The sequence below is a fragment of the Sphaeramia orbicularis genome, chromosome 19 (assembly GCF_902148855.1).
Source record: "Sphaeramia orbicularis chromosome 19, fSphaOr1.1, whole genome shotgun sequence".
Lineage (NCBI taxonomy): Eukaryota > Metazoa > Chordata > Actinopteri > Kurtiformes > Apogonidae > Sphaeramia > Sphaeramia orbicularis.
In genome coordinates this window covers 49,699,580-49,723,596 of record NC_043975.1, presented here as the reverse complement: position 1 = coordinate 49,723,596, position 24,017 = coordinate 49,699,580, and the positions used below count along the sequence as shown (strand labels likewise).

The 24,017-nt window shown below is 36.3% G+C and overlaps 1 protein-coding gene and 1 long non-coding RNA gene across 2 annotated transcripts in view; both read right to left on the bottom strand.

Moving 5' to 3' along the window:
* Positions 1-24,017, bottom strand: part of rab26 (RAB26, member RAS oncogene family) — a 304,408-nt gene that overhangs the window by 44,539 nt on the left and 235,852 nt on the right. The gene's annotated exons all lie outside the window — the stretch shown is intronic.
* Positions 2,046-10,047, bottom strand: LOC115410630 (uncharacterized). Its single transcript, XR_003934115.1, has 4 exons — positions 9,880-10,047; positions 9,136-9,143; positions 8,719-8,725; positions 2,046-2,055 (listed from the first exon to the last, which is right to left on the bottom strand). It is a non-coding gene; the product is annotated as an uncharacterized LOC115410630 (long non-coding RNA).

Genomic DNA, 24,017 nt, shown 5'->3' with positions numbered 1-24,017 from the left:
TGGTCTACAGGGTCTGGAAGGTGCAATGTGGTCTCCAGGGTCTGGAAGGTCCAATGTGGTCTCCGGGGTCTGGAAGGTCCAATGTGATCTACAGGGTCTGTCAGGTCCAATGTGGTCTCCAGGGTCTGGAAGGTCCAATGTGGTCTCCAGGGTCTGGAAGGTCCAATGTGGTCTCCAGGGTCTGGAAGGTCCAATGTGGTCTCCAGGGTCTGTCAGGTCCACCTGTGCATGAACAGTGAGTGGACCTGCTTTGTTAGGTACCATGAAGTAATGGTACTAATGTAAGGAATGATGTTCAAAGGGGTCATGTGGATGTGGACAGGGGTCTGGGGGTCTGGATCAGCACTTATGTTGGTCTAATGTTTTCAAATACATGTTACTTTCACCTTACGTGTGTGTGTGTGTGTGTGTGTGTGTGTGTGTGTGTGTGTGTGTGTTTTATATTACATTTTTACATACTCCTTATATATATGACACAAATATCTATCTATCTATCTATCTATCTATCTATCTATCTATCTATCTATATATATACATATATATATGTATATATATATATATATATATATATATATATATATATATATATATATATATATATATATATATATATATATATATTTATTTATTTATTTATTTTTTTTTAAAGAGGTATTGGGTATTTGATTTGTCCATTCGGAGCTTCTAGTTCTAGACCCTGCCCTTCCAGTTGTGTTCCCCATGGGACCAGGATCTGGAGACAAATAATTTTCTGGATCCCCTTTGAATTATTTGCACATGTGATATCTGTCAGTTTAAAGGGTAGTTTTATACGTCAATAAAGTTCCAGTTTGGTAGAAAATTGAAATATCAGACTGTGACAACATGTACTGTAAGTAGAATTACTACACAAATGAAAGTTGCGTAGATGGTGTCATTGTAAATTTTTCCCCTCCGTCTGTTCCATCAGTGGAGTTTCAACACGACCAGACTTGCAGTGAGTTTCACCTCTTTTAATACATTATCACCTTGCTCTCACTGAACAAACTGAAGTATGCTGAAACATCTGCTATGGAGTTGATTACATGTATATAATGTAATAAAATATTATATTACATATAATATTACATTGTGTATGTTTTTTGGTTTTACTGGCGTTGTGTAGCCCAGTGTAAGTGTGTTTTATTAGTACTGCTTTAGTCAGTGCGTGTGCGTATATAACGTGATGTGAGTGCTCGCTGCACCAGGCCGGCTGCTCTGCAGGAGCCCAGAGACGATGCTCAGCCCAAGAGCACGCCAACAAGCCACAGATCCAGTGAAACTCCCACAGAGGGAGGCACAGTTTTAAACAGAAACCCCGACAGGTGCAGCAGTGACCTCCACAGGTGCAGCAGTGACCTCCACAGGTGCAGCAGTGACCTCCACAGGTGCAGCAGTGACCTCCACAGGTGCAGCAGTGACCTCCACAGGTGCAGGACAGACCAAGGACCCAGAAACAGACTGTGAGCTGCTGTAGGAGCGAATGAAGCGCTCAGGAAATGCAAAACAATAATGACCACCAATCACTGACGGAATAGGGCGGGCTGTAGGCTGCCCACCCAATCACAAATAAGAGCCAACAGTAGTGGAGTCTGTGATGTTTTTCTATTGGATAAACATTTTCCCTTAACTTTCAACTGGGTGGGCAAGACAGACGTTTGGGTGGACTTAGCCCACCCCTGCACAGGCCTACCCCCGTCCTCACCAAACATACATAAGCATGCCAAACTGCAGCAGTCAGCTCCTCCAGATTTTGTGTGATGTCTGAGACACACACAAAAACACACACACAAAGTCAACTTCCCTTTGATAATATAGATTATGTCCTCCAATAACACACTAAGGCTGAAATTCTGCATTTCAGAATATTTCTATGAGTGACCTGTAGAGGATTAAAGACCAGACCAGGTCTGCCAGGACCAGTCAAACATCCCACTGCTTCCAGAACATGAATGTATGAGGATGGGTTTTTCTGTTTTTTCACTTGCTTAATTATTTTTTAAGCACGTCTACCTACAAATATATGACCACTGCAGCCTTGTGTAATATGCCTATTTGTATCTTCCTTTAGTCCAGTGGTTCTGAACTGGTCCGGCTTCAGGACCCACTATCACCCCGCAATGACAAACCAAGACCCAAACTGATAAAAGTTAAACTTCTCAAATGGATTTAATATAAAGATGGTGTGTTTGAACTGAGATAATACAGAATATGACAGTATGAAAACACAGAAGACAAGTTTAATGATAAACCAAACTGACCAGATTCAAATCCTTCCATTGGATAATAACTATTATTATTATTATTATTATTATTATTATTATTATTATTATTATTATTATTATTATTGCAGGGATTGATAAGTTTCAACTGCTTTTTTTAATTTTTTTTTTTTTTTTTTACATTAAATTAATAAGTGAGTACATTTTCATTACTTAAACAACCATTAGTTTGATAGAAGCATAAAGACTGGACCAAATCCACTGTGTTGGCTGATATGGAACTAAAACAACCAAACCCATGAATATACAAGAGAACAGCTGGAGAAGAACTGTCCACTGGAGTGACCACTGGAGTGACCACTGTGCATGAAAGGGTTAATGAACCTGAAACAGACGCAGATTCACAGCAGCTCCTTTACAGCACATACGCTTCTAATGCAGTTCTTTGAAATATAATTTACTCAAACAATCCACAACATTAAGGTTTGTACAAATTCATTCCTTGCAACAGTTGCATCATGTCAAAATAGTGTTTGCATAACACTGTAGTACACGTTCGTTCTCACTCTTATTAAGCAACAGCAAAAACAGAACTTCCTAGTGTGAATGCAACAGTACACTGTAAAAAAAAACCTGTAATTTAACAGAATTTTCACTGTTTATTTTATGGATTTTTTCTGTATTTTTAAGATACAGGAAAATATCAATGAAATAGCAAAAACAGACTGTGATTTTACATGTCAAATGGAAAATAACACGAAAAAACTGTAACTGTGAAGAACCTAAAAATTTTAATTTTTTAAAATAATTTTTTCTTTTTTCACAGAAAAATACAGTTAAAATACATTTGCAAATGTATCATAATTTCACAAATATTTCTTTTCTATTTATGAGATTAAACTATTAAGTTAAAGTTTAATATTGTAAAAATTAAATAAATAAATAAAACGAGATAAAATTACTGACAATTAACGGTAACAGAAGTATTTGTTCTGTCAGTTGAACCAGACTTGTTTGTTAATTGACAAATATCTTGTGTAATTACAGGAGGTTTCACAACAAAAATGTTGAATAAATGTATTTTTGTGAATGTATAACATGTATAAGCACTGATAAACTGTCCAAATACAGTTTTTATCAGTGGATTGGACAACTGAGTCTCACTGAAAATTATTTATATATATATTTATAGGGAATTTGATTGTTTTAATACATGTAAATATTGATTAAACATTAAAAAGTCAAAAAAAAAAAAAGAAAGAAAAATCTCATGTAAAGTTAAGGTAAAAAATGTATTTTAATTATGGAAAATTACCATATTTTTATGAGATGGTTATTTTCTGTTATTTTACAGTATTTTTTCGGTGCCCCTGCTGCCGGAATAATACAGTTTTTTTACAGTTGTTTTTTTTTTTTTTTTTTTTTTTTTACAGTGAACGTTCAGGTGCCAGAACTCATATCTACACAGACGGAACACTGTACTGAAGACACAACTGTTGAATCGCAAAACAACAGCTGCTAACTGGCAAAATATATTATCAGTGTTGCAACTACAAACACCAACAGTCTCTGTAATGCCAAGTAATGCCAATCAGACTGTCCACATGGTGTGTTTATGGCAACAACAGCAGACATTTTAATAATTAGCACCCACAGGAGGATACAAAAGGAGGTGGATAATTGGCGGAGCAGCTGCCCCAGTTCAGCCTGACTGAAATAACCAAAGGCCAGGTTTTGTTTACCTCACGTCCGTCCGCTTTGGAACATCTTATTTCTCAGAGTTGAATCAGAACGCTGCAGGACAATAGAGCAGCTTACATTTACATTCATGTCCTTGAAGCACACTAATTAACTAATTTGTAATCACCAAATTATTGGAAATATTTTCTTACATATTGTTATCCTCATAGCATAATTACCTAAGTCAGCCACTATATGGACAAAAGTATGTGGACACTTTGAATTCAGGTGTTTCTTTTCTAACAAGGGTCTGGGATACAAAACCATAAGGACTAATGTCAGAATAGAGTTTTATATTATGGGATAAATATCATTGCACTGGTTAGTTTGGTTTGAATTGTTGTCTTTGCTTCCAAAATAACTCAGAGATGGTTTTGACTTCATTTCTCTCAACATTGATTTGTTCTTTTCCATGACTATGATTTTAAATGTTTTACCACTAAATTTCTAAAATGTTTTTCAAGCTCTGACTCCTACTCTACTTTCTTCACATCTCACTGAGGAAGAAAAATCGCCCATTAAGGAAATATTAATGTTTATAAACTATATGGACATAAATATCAGGACACATCATGTCTACAGCTGTAAGCTGTCCTGTTCATGATGATTTGACATAGAAACATTAATATTAAGAATTAATATGATATTTATCCCAATATCAAACTATATCATGACATTAGTCATTATTGTTTTGTATCCCAGACCACTGTTAGAAAAGAAACACCTGAATTCAACATGTTCACATACTTTTGTCCATTTTGTGTACGAGTTAGGCAGTTATCCTATGAGGCTAATGATATGTAAAAGTGACTCATTAACGGTGCCTCGTAAACAACACTTCCATCATTCTCATTAAATTAATACATCTTAACCCTGTAAAGCCTGAACCATTAAATCGTTGACAGAAAATTCCAGTTCTTTGAAACTGGAGTCATTATTGGTCCTTCTGAACAACCCCTCATTTTTTTATTTATTTATTTTTTTCAAATATCAATTTCCATGCATGAGTTTCAATTTTGTATTATATTTGATACATTGGGTCTCAGTGCTCAAATACTATTATTTTTGAACAAACAAAAACATAATCTAACTCAAACATAAGATAAGATAAGATAAGATAAGATAAGATAAGATAAGATATTCCTTTATTGATCCCACAATGGGGAAATTCACAGTGTTGTCAGCAGCAAACACATAAACGTACACATACACGTAAAACAAACAGTCATATAAATTTGACTAAAAAAATGTTTTAAAAAGTGTTTAAAAGGAGGGTGCAAATACAGTTTGATATGAATGAAGTGCAAAAAAATAGATAAATACGGATTTGAATATACACAGATTTGTACAGGTGCAGTTTTAGATATATAAATATGGTGCCTACAGACAGTGAACATGTCTAACAAATTGGTAATTCCTTTTCAAAATTGTCACAGTTCTTCCTCCTTCCTCATTAATGTCAGTCTTGTAGTGTCACTAAAGGCCTCTGGTGAATGAACTCCTCCCCCTGGTGGATTATCTGTGTATTGCATGTATCTAATTATATACATCAGATTTTCAAGAAAAAACATCACACTGATCATGTAGAGGGCTTCAAAACGCATGTATCAAATAGGATATGTTTGGCGTCATAGGGTTAATAAAGATTGAAAGTCATTGTCTTTGCTTTGCACTTTCATTGCTATAATGCAATTAGAATTTATCTACTTCTAGTTTTGCAGGGTTCAAGGCCACTCTTGGTCTTGAGATCAGTCATAAGACCATGGTTTGAAGGTCTTCTTGACCGTGTTTTTACTCAGTTCCATCCCGGTCTTGGACAAGACCAGTCCAAAGCACAACTGTGTGGACTTCTGCTGTGCACTGTCTTCTGTTTTTATCGATCTATGTCCAATGTCCTCTACTTCCCTTGGTCTATGTCTCGTGTCCTGTGTTCTTCTGGGTCTACATCATGTGTCTTCTTGTCCTTTGAATCTATGTCTGTATCATAGCACTCATCATATATCATGATAGTGTGGTTAAAAGTCCACAGGCCCAGCTCTGTTTTTGCTTGACGTCTGTTTCACACAATAAAGGCTGATGCCTCTGTTCACTTTACAAAAAGGGAGGAAAAAAACAAAACACTGTGCTCCTGAAAAAACTAATTACCTTCACCAACGAGGCTATGTTTTTGTCAGCGTTGGTTTGTCTGTCTGTCTGTCTGTCTGTCTGTCTGTCTGTCTGTCTGTGTGCAAGATAACTCAAAAAGTTATGGACGGATTTGGATAAAAATTTCAGGAAATGTTGATACTGGCACAAGGAACAAATGATTAAATTTTGGTGGTGATTGGGGGGGGGGGCACTGATCTGCCTTGGCAGAGGTCTGCACTCTACGAGTGCTTTTCTAGAAAAGACAGCACAGACCTCCGCCAAAGCAGATCAATGCCCCCCCGATCACCACCAAAATTTAATCATTTGTTCCTTGTGCCGGTATCAACATTTCCTGAAATTTTCATCCAAATCTGTGGCACTGATCTGCCTTAGCGGAGGTCTGCACTCTCTGAGTGCTTCTAGTTACTGCTTTTTACCTCCAGCAAGGAGGTTATGTTTTTGTCGGCGTTGGTTTTTCTGTCTGTCTGTCTGTGTGCAAGATAACTCAAAAAGTTACTGACGGATTTGGATGAAAATTTCAGGAAATGTTGATACAGATGATTAAATTTTGGTGGTAATCGGGGGGGGGCACTGATCTGCCTTGTTGGAGGTCTGCGCTCTCTGAGTGCTTTTCTTCTTCACAATGTTTTATGTGCATTCTCTAAGGAAACACTAACTGCCATAATAATAAGTAACGTGCTAATTAAACCCTAACACTATTCCACTGTATCACATTTGTCCAGTGTTTGGAAAACCTGCCTTTACTGTGTGTGGTCTGGTCTGGGCTTTGGCCGAGGCTCACCATTGGCACCGCACACAATTTAACTTTGGAAAAACAATCTTTCACAGTAGAGTGAATTTGAAAAAGTGGAATATAATGCAATACGTCTATAATTCAAAGTTGCTAAGTGAAAGGGAAAAGATATATTGAGAAATTGGAATCTGGGTTTGGTCCTCTGAGATGAGCAGCAGGGAGTCGGACCGAGCACTAAACACATCCATGGTGTGGGCTGGAAGCTACGCTGCAGGCAGGTGAGCAGCACAACACACACATACACATGCATACACACATACACATACACATGCATACACACATACGCATACACAGGCATACACACATACACATACACATGCACATGCATACACACATACACATGCATACACACATGCATATATACATACACATGCACATGCATATACACATACACATGCATATATACATACGCATGCACATGGATATACAGATACATATACACATGCACATGCACATGCATATACACATGCACATGCATATACACATACACATACACATGCACATGGATATACATACACAGATCCATATACAGATGCATATACACATACATATACATATACACATACATATACACATACATATACATATACACATACATATACAGATCCATATACAGATGCATATACAGTTCCATATACAGACGCATATACACATACATATACATATACACATACATATACAGATCCATATACAGATGCATATACAGCTCACACACATAGAGCGTGCAAAGATCTTCTTCAAGTGTCTCCCATGTTCACTTGTTATTGCAGTTTGCATTTGACAAACTGTACATTATGTACATTTTCAAGTGAATGAATCCCATTTTGCAGTTACATGTTTTTACAGTGGAATTGCATTCATTCCCTTGTCTTTGATTTGAATTCTTATCTTAATCCAGTGTGATCCAATTTAAATCACAGTAATCCATCAAAGTAACAAGAATTAACTCAGGTTCTAAAATTAGATAAAAGAAATGTAATTATTCGACAACACGAACTCACCTCACATGCTACTGAAGATACAATATAGAACAGAATAGAATAGAATAGAATAGAATAGAATAGAATAGAATAGAATAGAATAGAATAGAATTAGAGGTATACTGTGTGACAAGGCAAGAAAATTTTAATATATAAAAGTGGTATTAAAAAAAATGTGCAACTCTATCAGTGTAGACATACATGGGCACATGTTCCATGAGTAGCCTTTAACTCCAAGTGTAGTGACTGGATAAGACTTTAGATGTTCTGGATGGACTTCAAATTAGATTTTTATTAACAGCCGACAGAGGCCAGGAAGGGTCAATGGACATAATGAAAGAGTGATCCACATCAGTATGAATGGCAGGTAATGGAAGAGTTTCTTGCAGCAGACTTCATAAAGCAGGTTAGTGTTGGGGTTTGAATCTAAAATGTCATAGATGATGAAAGCAGATGCACCTCCGCTGGATAACTGCCACTGTCTCTGCTGATGTCAGGATTCAGCCTCATGTAAATGATCTTCATTAAATACAGTTTCTGAGTAGGGCGAGCCTCTGCTCATGGATTATGGATGGAAGGAGGATTATGGGTAGGCTTTACATCTGAGTCATGATTAAAGTCGTGTCGCTTAGGTTGTGTTTCAGCCACATGTTAAATACCCATACTGGAACATATTACTTTTGAAGTGAAGTCCAACACATGCATATTGACTGACACTTCTAAAGTTCAAACCCTGACCCTCAGATGGTTTTCTAGCAACCTCATGGATGTTTGTTTGTTTTTTTTCCTCATGGATGTTTAGGGGTTAAGTTTACACACTGTATCTCATCTGCAGTTTTGAAACCAACTCCTATGATTCCACACGACTTTACAAAACCACTGAGACATCATCAGGTCGGGTTGAGAGCCTTGTGGAAGAAATTCCAAACTTCATCTAATGATCAAGTGTGTAGAAGGACTTAAGGGGATCTATGGGATCTGTTTTGTGTATAATCCTATGAAACTCATTTCTTGTTTTTGTTGGATTATAATGAGCCATTTACATCGACAGAGGAAGTGTTGGTGTTCATGGATTTGACAGACACATATAATACAAACATAATAATGGGGGGGGGGGGGGGGGGGGCTTAATATCAAATACCACACTAGCCCTGATTTTCTGATGCAACAAGATGTTCTAAGCACTCCTGTGTAATTTTTTTGAAATTTTCATCCAACCCCCCCCCACCCCCACCCCCCACCCTGAAAATTACTTTTTAAACAGTGAAAATCTCCACTTTCCCAGCTTCTCCACTCTTTTGTCCAGTTCAGTGTATAAATATGTTCATGATGGGGCAGTTCATGATCTTGTCAGTGCCAGATTGTATCATAACAGTTCTTTGTACTATGAACAGTCTAATGTCAAGGTCATGTTGGAGGTTAAAGGTCACCAAAAGGCCTAGTTTTTTCAAAAATTCATACCATTCTGACATTTGATCAAATCTGTCCTCAGTTCTATTCCCTCTGGTTTCCTGGTGGGACCCCCCAAGGCCTTTGGCCCTTTACAGACACATTACAGACTAAAGATTGCAACTTGGACATTCCATTGGAATTTGTCACCATTAGTGTGGAGGAAACACTAGCACACATTTTGGTGGGAATCACTAACACTTCATTCATTCATTCATTTTCTGAACCTGTTTTATCCTCACTAGGTCACTTGGAGCCTATCCCAGCTACTTATGGGTGAAGGCGGGGTGATTTAGATGAACCCATTAACCTATCAGTGCAAACGTTTGGATGGTGGGAGGAGCCAGGGTACCAGAGAGAACCCACGCAGACACGGGGAGAACATGCAAACTACACACAGAAAGGTCCCACCCCCATGGACTAAAGGTCCCACCCCCATGGACTAAAGGTCCCACCCCCATGGACTGGTGTTGGAACTGAACCCAGGTCCTCCTGTCTGTGAGGCACCAGGTCTATCCACTGCATCAACAGGACACATACATGTAAATGTCAAAGTCATGTCAAACTACCGTCTGTTCTTTTTTCATGTCTGTATGGAGAACATATTGAGTAAACAGTTGTGTTGAATGTGTCTGATTGAATGTCAGTTGTTTGTGGTCAGTAGGTGTGTTCTGAGGAGAGAACCTGAGGCCAACATTTGGAAGAACTCACATGAACAGCTTCATTCCATCAAATATGCATTTGGACCATTTGGGCTTCTATAGATCAGTTTATAGTTCAACTAATAGAACAACTCTTACACATGTTATGGAGGAATGCCTAATTGATATATTTTTTTTAATTTCAGACTGACTGAATAGGGCTCAGATGCCCAGACCAAAGCCATCCAGGGCTGGAGGAAGGAAGGAAGGCCACACATGAACAGAAGAAGCATGTTAGGTTGGATTTTTAACACAAATTAAATGGTTAAATAAAGTCGTGCATAGGCCACATTTCATGTTTTTTTTTTTGTTTCACCTTGTGTCAATAAAGGCTCAGTGATTTGAAAACCATAAAAGATTTGGTATAAATGATTTCAGATTCAGATGCCTGAGAAAATTTGACCCTAAACTGATATATTTTCAGTCCATAATCAAGAACTGGAAGTTTTGCCTTAATGTCCCTAAAATGCAACTCAAACCTTGAACCTCGTCATTATGGAGGACTGAACCTGCCAAATTAAAAAATATATACAGAAATATAAAAATGGCTTGAAAAGTTCATTTCCGTACTATTTATTTATCTATTTTGTCCTTATTTATGTTTTTCCTTATTTAATTTTTATCCCTGCATTTATTTCTGTATTGCTTTCTATTTACATTTTCTTTATCTCTTTCTTGTTTATTTCTATATTTTATTTTCATCTGACATCTTATTAATTTATTGTCATTTATTTAGCAATGCAGAAATAAATAGGCAATGTAGAAATAAATAGAGGAAGAAAATGCAAAAGGGGAATACTGAAGAGGTAAATATGACTATGAATAAATAAATTACAATAAATTAATAAGATGTCAGATGAAAATAAAATATAGAAATAAACAAGAAAGAGATAAAGAAAATTTAAATAGAAAGCAACGCAGAAATAAATGCAGGGATAAAAATTAAATCAGGAAATATATAAATAAGGACAAAATAGATAAATAAATAGTACGGAAATGAACTTTTCAAGCCATTTTTATATTTCTGTATATATTTTTTAATTTGGCAGGTTCAGTCCTCCATATGTCATATGTGCAAAAGCTTACAGATATTTACTACATGTCGAAAAAACAGAAGTGTGTAATGTTGGTTTTTCCATTAAACTACAAATGTGATGATTTGTTTATTTATTATCGCCAGATGTCACGAGAAGTCATTCCATAAACACGGTGACAAACATAAATATCTGTTCATGAGGAGGATGACGGCAGTGCGTTAGCTAGTGCCAGTGGGTTACAGGCTGCACATACTCCAGCTTTCAGCTCTGTGCCAGCTGCTTTTCCAGAAGCTCTGTGGTCATTAGACATGCAGAGCTCTGTCTCTGTCTCTGTCTCTCTCTTCTATCATCCACCAGGCCTGTTAACTAGGGATGAAAAGAAGCCAGTCGGCCGTCACATAGTCAGACACTTAATGAAGTTACACACTCAGCATCATGCCAGGCTCACCCTGTTTTTCATCTTTAACACCACAACAATCAATCCTCAGTAGGGCTGTGTATCAGCAAGAATCTGGCGATATGATACAAATCACAAAACTAGGATCACCATACAATATATCACAATATATCACGATACTGTTAAAAAGGCAATTTTTTATTGGTTTTGTTTCTTTTTTTTAAATGATTATTTCCTGGAAGAATTGAATTACACCAGAAATATGTACAAATACTAAACACATTTTTATTGGATCACAACAGAATCTAATGTTCTATCACAAAATGTTCCTGTGTTCAAACTGAAATTCTGTTTTACAGACATTACAGTTTAAGATCCTGTTCAAATGTTCATATTCTATTAGTTCACAACTAACATCAGAACAGTATTTTTGTGCGATCCCAACAAAGGAACTAACATTATTTAATAGAAGAGTGTTAAATGATAATAATAATATATATATATCTATATAAACAAAAAATCAAATCAAAATGAAATCAAATTTTATTTATATAGCACCAAATCATGACAAAAGTTATCTCATGACACTTTACATATCAAGTCGGTCGAAACCAGACTCTCAAAAAGAAAAACAAAAAACCTAAAATGAACCTCCACAATATCTGCATTTGAATAAATACCTAAAAATATTGATACAGTACTTCTTAATATTGATACAGTATCATGAAATGAAATATTGCGATAAATTGCAGAACCGATATTTTCTTACACCCCTAATCCTCAGCTAAATATTTCTCGGTTGCGCTACAGGAGAACAGCAGTCGCTTTTCCACTGGACTCTACACATATTTACTATATGTCAAAAAAACAGAAGTGTGTAATGTCATTTTTCCATTAAATTACAAATACGAGGATTTGTTTGTTTATTATCGCGAGATGTCACAAGAAGTCATTCCATAAACATGGCGGTGAACATAAATATCTGGTGTTTTGAATCTAGAATGCTTGTTAACTCTCTATCCCCTTCTAAATTAAAATATGATTCATTTTCCTCATGCATCCACACGTGTGTCCGCACCGTGTTTGTTTTAAAAGTCTTCTTCTTTGCTTGTTGTAATTTTTATTAGCATCTTTTTTTTGGGTCATGTAACTCTAGTTGCGTAAAAAGGTCCTTCCATTGCAGTTTTGTCCGATATACCAATTTTGTAGGCCTGTAACGGTACACGAAATTTTGGGTTTGGTACGTTTTCGGTTTTGAAAGCCACAGTTTGTTTTTTTTTTTGGTTCGATACAGGAAGAAAGAAAACCCCTTAAAATGTCTTTAATGCATTTATTATGAATTTTTGAACATTTTTTCCCCAATTTTTGGAGATAATAGAATATAGAAAAACAAGAATAATATAATTCTGCTGCTATAAATCAAATAGAAAATAAAATAAATGAAATATTACTAAATGTATTTTAAACCTTAGTTTTGTACATTTCCATGAAAGGTAGTTTAGAACAAACAACAAAAATCCAATCACAGTTCTGTCAGTTCACATTCTGCAGAAAAAAAAAAAAAAAAAATCGGACCAATGGCCCTGTATCTTACCGGCCAAATTAAAAGCTTTGGGAAATGTATCCAGATGCCATTTATTCTCACGCAGTTCTGTGTATTTATTCTATTACAGTAATAGTCCGTGTTTTGGTCATATTCAATCAGATCTGTAAAAAATTAAAATTCACACTTGATATCATTGATACTGATTTATTGGATCAATCCACTTCCTATCTGTTATAATGGGGAAATTTTTCAAAGTGGCACCAATCCAGAATCAGATCCGGATCCAAATAATTTCACTAACTTTTGTTGACATCATCATACAGAAGCTGTATACCAAGTTTGAAGTCAATCGGAATTGGAGTTTCGGAGAAGAACATGATTGAAATTTTTGTAATGGACGACAGACAACGATGCCGGACGCCGCATGATGACAGTAGCTAACAGCCTGTCGGCCGGTAAGATAAACACCCACATTAAGAGGAGGGCAAACTCGTATTCTCTTTTAACAAACTGAAGAGCAACATTGACAACAAAATTAACCAAATTATTTATTTTAGGACAGAGAACAAACTGTTTAGGACACTTTGTGTACTTGTGTATGCGTGTGTGTGTGTCTGTGTGTGTGTGTGTGTGTGTGTGTGTGTGTGTGTGAGAGAGAGAGAGAGAGAAAGAGAGACAGACAGAGCTAGTGTAAGTGTTTTAGAACTATCGGACACAGAACAAACAACATTCGTCTTATCAGCGTCTCTTTCACCTGAACCCACAGTGATCCCAAACTGGACTGCACTGATGCTGGAGGGTCTGCAGTCTCTTCCTTCCAGGTTCACATCATATTTGTTGTTTTTTTAACCTTATATCAGCTGTTATTTCGTATTTCGGGTCACTGTGCGCTCCTTCAGTATGTCCATGTGGAACTTGCACAGATTTAAAGTTCCGCATCAAACAACGTCTTTCCTTCCTTTTTCTGTCTCTCATCATACTGTGCCGTTTGGGTACAGCTGTGTACCGAACCGAACAGGTGCGTACTGAAACGGTTCGGTTCTGTATGTGGACTGTTACAGGCCTACAATTTTGCTATGCCTGAAAAACCACCTCTTGCAAGTGCAAAAACTTTTCATCAAAAAACGAGAGTTTTGGTGAAATTGTTATTTTTCCATCTTGAATATACTGAGTTTAAGACTCATCTGATTTAAGTGTGCAAACAGCACCGATAAAAACAATGACAAACTCTCCAAACCACTCAGTCTGATAAATGAGCTAATTTAAAGAAACAAACAATGGGGCTGGAATCCAAACGAGCTCCGTGTGAAGGAACCTCAAACACAACTTTTCACTCAAACTGAGTGACTAATAAGTGAAAGTTGAAGGAGGAGAAAGAACAAACGTCTCCAGAGACTAAATGAGACGGTTGGATATACTCTGTCCTCCACCTCTGAAGAGGAACGAGATGAGAGAGATGAAAAGAAAAGACAGAGAATGGATGGTTTCATCCCTCAGAGACACGAGAGAACAGATTGACACTTATTATCCTCTGTCTGAGTCAGTGGACATGAGGCGGTGCTGGGTTCACTGTCAGAGCTGGAGAGGAACTATGGGCTCTGTTCTACCACTTCTGTTTAGACTCGTCATTTCTTATGTATAGTGTGTTTACTCTTCTTTATTTATTGTTATATTCTATTTTTACTGTTTGGCACTACGGTTTCCCAGTTTGGGATCAATAAAGTTTATCTGTGTATCCACAAATGTCACTGTACATAGTAGGGATGTAAACAATTAATCGACTATCGATAAGATTTTGCCCGATTAAATTATTAATTGTCGGTTAATTGCCCTTTTCCACATCCTGTCTGAAGGCTGACGGTTTGTCCACGCTGTGACACTGCAGCTGGGATGGCCGGTCATCGAACCGGATCATGGCGTTGATGAGTTAGAATGTCTTTAGGGACATGGTGGAGTGAAACACAGTCAGGTCTGTCAGACCGCCCAATTTAAAGGAGGATTTTGCGTGCGCTAAACTGCTGTGAGATCTGCCAGCACTAATGGGAACAGTGACTGAATGATCCAGATGCACGGAAATGTAACGTTGGAGGAGTTTAGTCATAGAAGGTATTACATGATCATTATTACAGATGGTGGTGGTGATGGTGGGGGGGGTTGGATTGAATGACTGTCAGGCACACAGAATTTAGTCCCACTGCAGCTGAATGTTGGTGCGTATTTTTAATCACACTCATCAGGAGTGGAAAAGAGTCCTGTAAAGTGTGTGTGTGTGTGTGTGTGTGTGTGTGTGGGTGGGTGGGTGGGTGGGTGGGGGGTGAATATATCTCAATTATTTTTTCTTCCGTCACTCCAGAAATGTTCACGAGGGTGAAAAATACGTCCTCTGCATCTGGTTTCATCATTTCTTTGTCTCCTAACCTCTTCTGTGTGTGCACAATTACATGTACTAACTGCACCTCCTTTTGAGACGTGTTGAATATAGATGCAGTTTCTATGAGTAAAATTGCGTTTGGGTTTGATAAATCACTTTGCTTGTGTTAAATTAATATATTTACATTTTCTCCTTCCCACATATGCACAACTGTGTGTAAACGCCCCATATTTCATACTCATTGTGGTAAATGTACTAACTGATGCAGATGTGCTATTTTGCACCTTTGAAAGACCCAACCCTTAGTGTGCACTGTTACTAAATCAGTTTCTACAATTTTTTGCGTGTGCAGTTAGTTTTAACACACACAAACCTTTAGTAGGTCCGGCCCTATGTCCCGCGGTCACCCCGGTGACCACATGAAAATAGCTGGGGTGGGGGGTGGTGGGGGGCCTCTCCGCTGAAATCTGTCTTCACCATGTCAGTGATGCAAAGTCAGAAATGCCCATTTCCTCTAAACTGCCCCTCCTCAGATGAATTTATTTGATTGAATTTCTCTGCAGAACTTCTGTCGTTCTACTCCATGCATGTCTGTGTCTGTTCTGTATCCAATGGTTCAATAAATCAGTCATTAAGGAATATGACATGTTTTTTCAATGAAGTATGTAAACAGTATTTAGCTTTTATTCTAATAGACCTGATCGAAAGAGAAATTCAGATTCTCAGAAAAATCACCACTTATCAATTAATCGTTAATCGATCGATAAGGTCAATCAACTAATGATTAATGGATTAATCGATAATTTGCATCCCTAGTACATATGGAGAGTTTTCAGGTATTTGACTGTAATTCTAATTCCCTATACTTTAACACATATATATCTTCACATATATCAGTATTTTGTGTGATATTTTTATGGCAGTGTCTACTGCCACAGTACTGTGGCACGAAATATCGGTTTGTCTATTGCCACAGAGCCAATCAAATGTTAGCATTTGTACTAGAGCCAATCACAGATACTGTTGCATGAACTCATTCTCCTCTTGTTGCCACAGTACTGTGGTCATATATGGAGTACACTTCAGGTCATTCTTTTGTGCATTTTGCTACTACAGTACTGTGGCAACTGATGGAAGAAACGACAAATTACTGACAGTATATAGTATAGAATAGGAATGACTGTTCTACATACTCTGTATGTTATTTTATGGTGTTCTTTGCTCTGTGCAGTCGGTGAGGCTGGAGAAGGTGGGAGGAGCTATATGTTAGATGTGGCACTGTGTCATGTGACTTCTCAGTTCTGTGTCAGTTCAGTGTATTGAGTGCTGTGGTCCAAATTCCGCACCCCCCGTTTCAACATCTGAAGAGAAAAAAAATGCTGTTTCGATGAGGAGTCGAACTCAAGTCTTCTATGTTACAGTTCAAAACTTTACCAACTGAGCCAAACCTGTGCTGTCTTAAAGTCTGACCTATTTGCTAAATTGCCTTGGTACTTTTCGGGATGTCTCAAGTTACCAGTCTAGACGTGATATAACGACGGCGCTGACTGGCTCTGTGGTAATAGAAAAAAACATATTTCGGACAACAGTACTGTGTCAGTAGCCACTTTGTATTTTTATACAGTCTTTTTGCACTAAGTATTTCTGCTGCTAAACTGACTTTCATTATTCCTGTGACAGTGACAAGAAAGATCTATTCTATTCTATTCTATTCTATTCTATTCTATTCTATTCTATCCTATCTACGTTCTAATTCAGGGGTGTCAAACATGTGGCCCAGGGGCCAAAACCAGCCCACCAAAGGGTCCAATCTGGCCGGTGGGATGAATTAGTGAAATACAAAAATTACACTGAAGATATTAACAATCAAGGATGTTGAAAAAATTTAGTTCAGTTCCATCTAAAGTGGGTCAGACCAGTAAAATACTATCATAATAAAGTATAAATAACAAAAACCACATATTTTTCTCTTTGTTTTAATGTCAAAAAAGTAAAATTACACAAAAATGTTAACATTTACAGACAAGCCTTTTACAAAAAATGTGAAAAACCTGAACAAATATGAACAACCTGAAATGTCTTAAGAGAATTAAGAGTAATTGTACCAATATTCTGTCTGTTATTAAATGTTTTGTGCATTTGTAGATCCACTGTGATCTGTACGTTGTAAAGAACATGTAAAAAAAAAATGAGAAGCTGAGGCCAAATAATGGTATAAATTGTTAAAATTGCACTTAAAAAAAAATAAAAATCATTTTGGTCATGGTTGTTCATGTTTTTCCACATTTTTTAGAAGATACTTTGTAGGTATAAAAGTTTTGATAGTATACAGTAATTTTACATTTTTCACCCTAAAACATAGAAATTAGACATACAAATTTTGGAATTGATATGATTTATGTATTATTATGTTATTGTTTTAATGATCCGGCCCACTGCAGCTCATATTGGGCTGTATGTGGAACTGAACTAACAGGAGATTGACAGCCCTGTTCTAATCCTTATACAGTATTTTCAGAACATACTATTTACCTTCGCCAAGGAGGTCCTGTTTTTGCCGGCGTTGGTTTGTCTGTCTGTCTGTGTTTAAGATAACTCAAAAATTTATGGACGGATTTGGATGAAAATTTCAGGAAATGTTGATACTGGCACAAGGATCAAATGATTAAATTTTGCTGGTGATCGGGGGGGGGCTGATCTGCCTTGGTGGAGGTCTGCGCTCTCCGAGTGCTTTTCTAGTTTTTAATTTGCATCACAGTTAAACCTGCATGTATGTGTCAATAATATGGGCTCATAGGTCTGTCAAAAATACAAGCTTTTTTTTTTTTGATGTGTTCAGATGTTAACTGCTCACATACACAACCCAGCAAAAACTAAAGTGGATTATTACTGCAGTGATTCATATGTTCTTTAACTCTAACTGATGCAGGAGCTTCTCATTTGTGAAAGAACATTAACCCTAACCCTAACCAACACGATGACAAACAGGAAGAGGCAGGAACTAAGACAAAGTGGACAGACAGGAGGGATACGGGGTCTGGATGGAGAAAAATCCACTCATATGTTGTTGTTTGTACATAAGTATCTGAGTAAAAAAAAGAGGAAGACGATAAAAAAAAGATTGCGAGAGAGAAGGACAAACATGCTTTGATTCTTTGCTGTAAACAGGCGAAGAGCTGCAGAGTGTTTTTGCGTCGTTCATTTTCTGGAAAACAGGAAAGGACCTTGAAGAGCAGAGCAGAGCCGCCCCTTCACCTGCCAATCAGCAGTTAGTATGTGTTTACCAAAAAGCTTTTCGGCGTCCCTGCAGCTCAATTAGGAAAACTGGCACTGGGACTAAGCAGCGTGTAGACTGGAACGACTGCAAAACGAATGCACAAACACAAGGGTTTGATTCACCAGTCACAGATTTCATTTGTTTTCTTATGTCTTTCTTTTTTTAAACACATTAAGACCCAGTGTTACTTTTGTAGTAGTTCCCAAATAATTTTTTTTCCTCTATATTTAACATTTCATAAGTGATTTATCACCATTCATTATAAAATACAGGGTGGGGAAGCAAAATGTACAATGAACATTTAGTTGTTTTTTCTCAGCAGACACTACGTCAATTGTTTTGAACCCAAACATATACTGATGTCATAATCATACCTAACACTATTATCCATACCTTTTCACAAACTTTTGCCCATATGAGTAATCAGGAAAGCAAACGTCAAAGAGTGTGTGATTTGCTGAATGCACTCGTCACACCAAAGGAGATTTCCAAAATAGTTGGAGTGTCCATAAAGACTGTTTATAATGGAAAGAAGAGAATGACTATGAGCAAAACTATTACCAGAAAGTCTGGAAGATACTATTAAAGAAGAATGGGAGAAGTTGTCACCCCAATATTTGAGGAACACTTGCGCAAGTTTCAGGAAGCGTGTGAAGGCAGTTATTGAGAAAGAAGGAGGACACATAGAATAAAAACATTTTCTATTATGGACATTTTCTTGTGGCAAATAAATTCCCATGACTTTCAATAAACTAATTGGTCATACACTGTCTTTCAATCCCTGCCTCAAAATATTGTAAATTTTGCTTCCCCACCCTGTATATAAATAAAATGACCACGTGAAACAAAAGAAATGCTAAATGAGAGCAACAACATTATCATCATGTTTGATTGAAGGCATGCGATGGCACAAGCTACCTTTCAGAGGGCGTTTCAGAAGGCTTCCCCACCCTGTAATCCTCTGCATTTTGTGTTTTTCCAGTAAAAATCAGGTATTTTCATATATTTAACCCTTTCATGCATGAATTATGAGAACTTTAATGGGTCAAAACACAGTAACATCCCATCAGAGAGCGAAATTTAATTGATTGTCATTCCAACATTTATTTCAATATAAAGTAGCTCCTTGTTTTAGATAACGCCATATGGTCCAACTAAAGCAAAAATTAATTTAAAAGTAAAAAATGTGGGTGAAATTGTCTCTAAAATGTCCCGTCAGATTTTGAATACCGTGTTTTGACCCTAATCAAGATTTTTTTTTTTTCCTGAGTGTTTTTATTCCTCTTTAGGCATGAAAAAAAAAAACAGTGCGATTGAAAAATTTTTTATGAACCTATTTTTCATGGAGTTACAAAAATATCCACTCAGCTGGACTCTATGCATTTAATTTTTGAAGCAAAGAAACATGTATTTACTGATACACTGTGTGAAAACTATGAAATACATTTTTTAATGCTGCTAATCTGATGTTTTGTCACATTTTAACATACTCTAATATTAGTTATTACTCACTTTATGGAGATAATATGCAAAAAAAAAAACTTTTTGTTTAAGAAAAATGGTTAATTACAGTCTATTAACAATAACAAGCAATTGATTTACACTCAAACATGTTAGTGCAGATCAGATTTATCCAGAACAGCAAAGTTACAGTAATGGTCTGAACTGCAGTGTATGGGATGATGCATAGGCGTCCACTGTGTTGGCTGATATGGAACTAAAACTATAAAACCCATGAATATACAAGAGAACAGCTGGAGAAGAACTGTCCACTGGAGTGACCACTGTGCATGAAAGGGTTAATTTACTGATCATGGAGATGTTCATAAAAGCTTTCAGAAGGACCAATACAGGCTCCAGTTTCAAAGAACTGGAATTTTCTGTCAGTGAGTTAATGGTTCAGGCTTTGCAGGGTTAAATGTTGGGATGTTTTTACACTGTTTGGATATTTAGGTATGCAGTATTCAAGCCCTTTTACAGATAACACTGGGTTACAAAAAAATGTTTTTTGCAAGTCGCCTAAGTTTTTTCAACTGAATTGGGACCATTTTGCACCGCTAAATCCAAAAATGACATCTGTTTTTCTCAATCAGGTCAGGGTTTTTTTTTGCTAATTTCATTTTGAAAAATTTGATCCTCTCACAAAACTGATTACATTTTTGTGACTTATTCAGTTGATTTTTTATATAGTTCCCACCCAAAATAGGTTTTAAGAGAAAAAAAAAAAAAAATTTCTAACAGGATGTATTTATTATTTTTATTTATTATGTATTCACCGCAGATGTAGCAGAATACGTCAGGCTTATTTTTTGCAAGATCTTCTAGTCGAAGCCATTTCATTCACCTGTAATATTAAAAAAAAACATTAATCATAAATTGGCAAAAGTAAAATCTTCAGAACTCGTTTATTGCAAGAAATATGAAAGAATTTTGTATCATATGATGTGAAAATGCCCATAAATGTAAGCAAAAATGTTCAAAAGCCAATATGTAGCATGGTTCAGAAAGTTGACCTGATTGAGCAAAATGAATGTGATTTTTGGATTCAGCACCAAAATGATCCTGAATCAGCTCAAAAAACTGAAACAATACATTTGTTGTTGACCAGTGTAATTAGTCCTACTGTTCAGTTCTAGCCTATAGCCTATTCTCATGGTCTACACATAGTTTTTAATGCTGCAGCGTACCTTATAGTACAAATTGGTACTTTACATAATTTTGGAGCCTTTTTCATAGTCTAAAGGTGCAGTTCTGGCCTCCTAAAGACCAGTATTGTACTTTTGAGGGAACATTCTGAAAAAATGTACTTATAGGTACATACATGTTCTGATCTCGTACCTGTATTTTTGAGAGTGTATGCAGTATTCAAGGCCTTTTACAGATAACAGACCCACATTCATGTCCTGGTATGCTCCCTATAATAGTCCTTTCCGTCCAGGCGTTTTGCTGGTTGTGTGCCAGCTGACAGAGGCTACAGCACATCGATTTTTACTATTACTATTGAGGGAATCTTCAGAGAAACAAAGCCTTCCTCCTGTGAGAAGGCTTTCAGTGATTAAATGATTTAATGATTGTTTTTCCTGTGGCCTGAGCCCATGTGCTGATCAATAACAATGAGATCAGCCTGTGTGTGTGTGACACGGTGCATGTCTGTGTATACTGATGGAACATGTGTCAGCTCTGAACCCCACAGATTCAGGATGCACCAGTAGAAGCCGTTAAACTCCAGTATGAGGTCGTAAAGGGGACGAGCTCTGAAAGGCCCCACATAAATACTAACGATATGTTCAGGGTCACAATAATACAAACGGTATAAACAATTCAACAGAGATGGTCATCTTCAAACCAGCAACTCTGTCTGCAGGTTTGGAGTGTAAAAGCTTTAAACACGTTGAGATGAAACTGAGGTAATGTGTTAATTTGTCTGATTTTGCTGCAGTACACTGTAAAATAAATCTGTCATTTCACATAATTTTCACTGTTTATTTTACAGATTTTTCCTGTTTTTTCAAGATACAGGAAAATATCAATGAAATGACAAAAACAGACTGTGATTTTACATGTCAAATTGAAAATAACATGAAAAAACTGTAACTGTGAATAACCATAAAATTTCCATTTTTTAAAAGAAATTTTTTCTTTTTTCACAGAAAAATACAGTTAAAATACAGTTGCAAATGTATCGTAATTTCACAAATATTTCTTTTCTATTTATGAGATTAAACTGTTAATTTAAAGTTTAATACTGTAAAAAAATAAATAAATAAAATGAGATGAAAATTACTGACAATTAACCGGAAAAGAAGTATTTGTCCTGTCAGTTGAACCAGACTTGTTTGTTAATTGACAAATATCTTGTGTAATTACAGGAGGTTTCACAACAAAAATGTTGAATAAATGTATTTTTGTGAATGTATAACATGTATAAGCACTGATAAACTGTCCAAATACAGTTTTTATCAGTGGATTGGACAACTGAGTCTCACTGAAAATTATTTATATATATATTTATACAGAATTGGATTGTTTTAATACATGTAAATATTCTTTATTAAACATTAAAATGTCAAAAAATATGTAAACTCACATGTAAAGTTAGTGGAAAAAACTGTATTTTAATTATGGAAAATTACCATATTTTTATGAGATGGTTATTTTCCGTTATTTAACAGTATTTTTTCGGCACACCCCTGCTGCTGGAATAATACCGTTTTTTAATTTTTTTTTTTGTTTGTTTGTTTTTCTTACAGTGTAGTTTGGGTTTTATCCTGAAGAGCTTTACTAGTTTGGATGACTGAATAATACTAATAATAAAAATAATGGTGTTTTAACAGAGAACAGCAAACACTAGATACACAATCTGAAGTACAAAGCAGCCTGTTGTTATCCTCATAGCATAATTACCTAAGTCATACACAAATGGACAAAAGTATGTAGACATGTTGAATCCAGGTGTTTCTTTTCTAACAGGGGTCTGGGATACAAAACAATAACAACCAATGTCATAATTAGAGTTGGGCAAGTTAATGCGTTATTACCGCGTTAACGTATTCATTAAATAACACCGACAATTTTTTAAAAATCTCCCGTTAATGCCATTTTATTCTAACTCCTATTCTTCTGCTTGTGTGCGTGTAGCGATTAGCTGCAGATAGACAACAGGTTTACCAAGAAAAGCCGGACGCCCAAAACTTGTGTCCAAATCTGTTCCTGTAGACTCACTGTAAAACTGACACATACAAACTAAATATGTCTGAGTTCTGTTCACTGCCTTAGTACATTTACATGGCATTATACATTTAAAACAGGGGTGTCAAACTCATTTTAGTTCAGAGGCCATATCCTCCCAATATGATCTGCAGGGGGCCGGACCAGTAAATTAATAACATAATAATATATAAATAATGCCAACTCCAAACATTTCAATATGTTTTATAGTGAAAAAAGTAAAATTACATTACATTACTTTGAAAAAATGTGAATAACATGAACAACCATGAAAAAACTGAAATTTATTAAGAAAAAGAAGTGCAATTTTAACTCTATTATGCCGCTGCTTATCATTTGTAAATGTGCATTACAACTTAGATCAAAATGGATCTGCAAAATACACAAAATATTTTAGTAACTGGCAGAATATTAGTGAAATTGCACTTACGTCTCTTAGTACATTTCTAGTTTTTCATATTTTTTGTGAAAGGCTGGTTTGTAAATTTACACAATTTCATGTAATTTAACTTTTTTTACGCTAAAACAGGAAAAATTTAGAATTGTCATTATTCGCAGGTTTTTATGGTAGTATTTTAACTAATCTGACCCACTTGAGACTAAAGTAGGG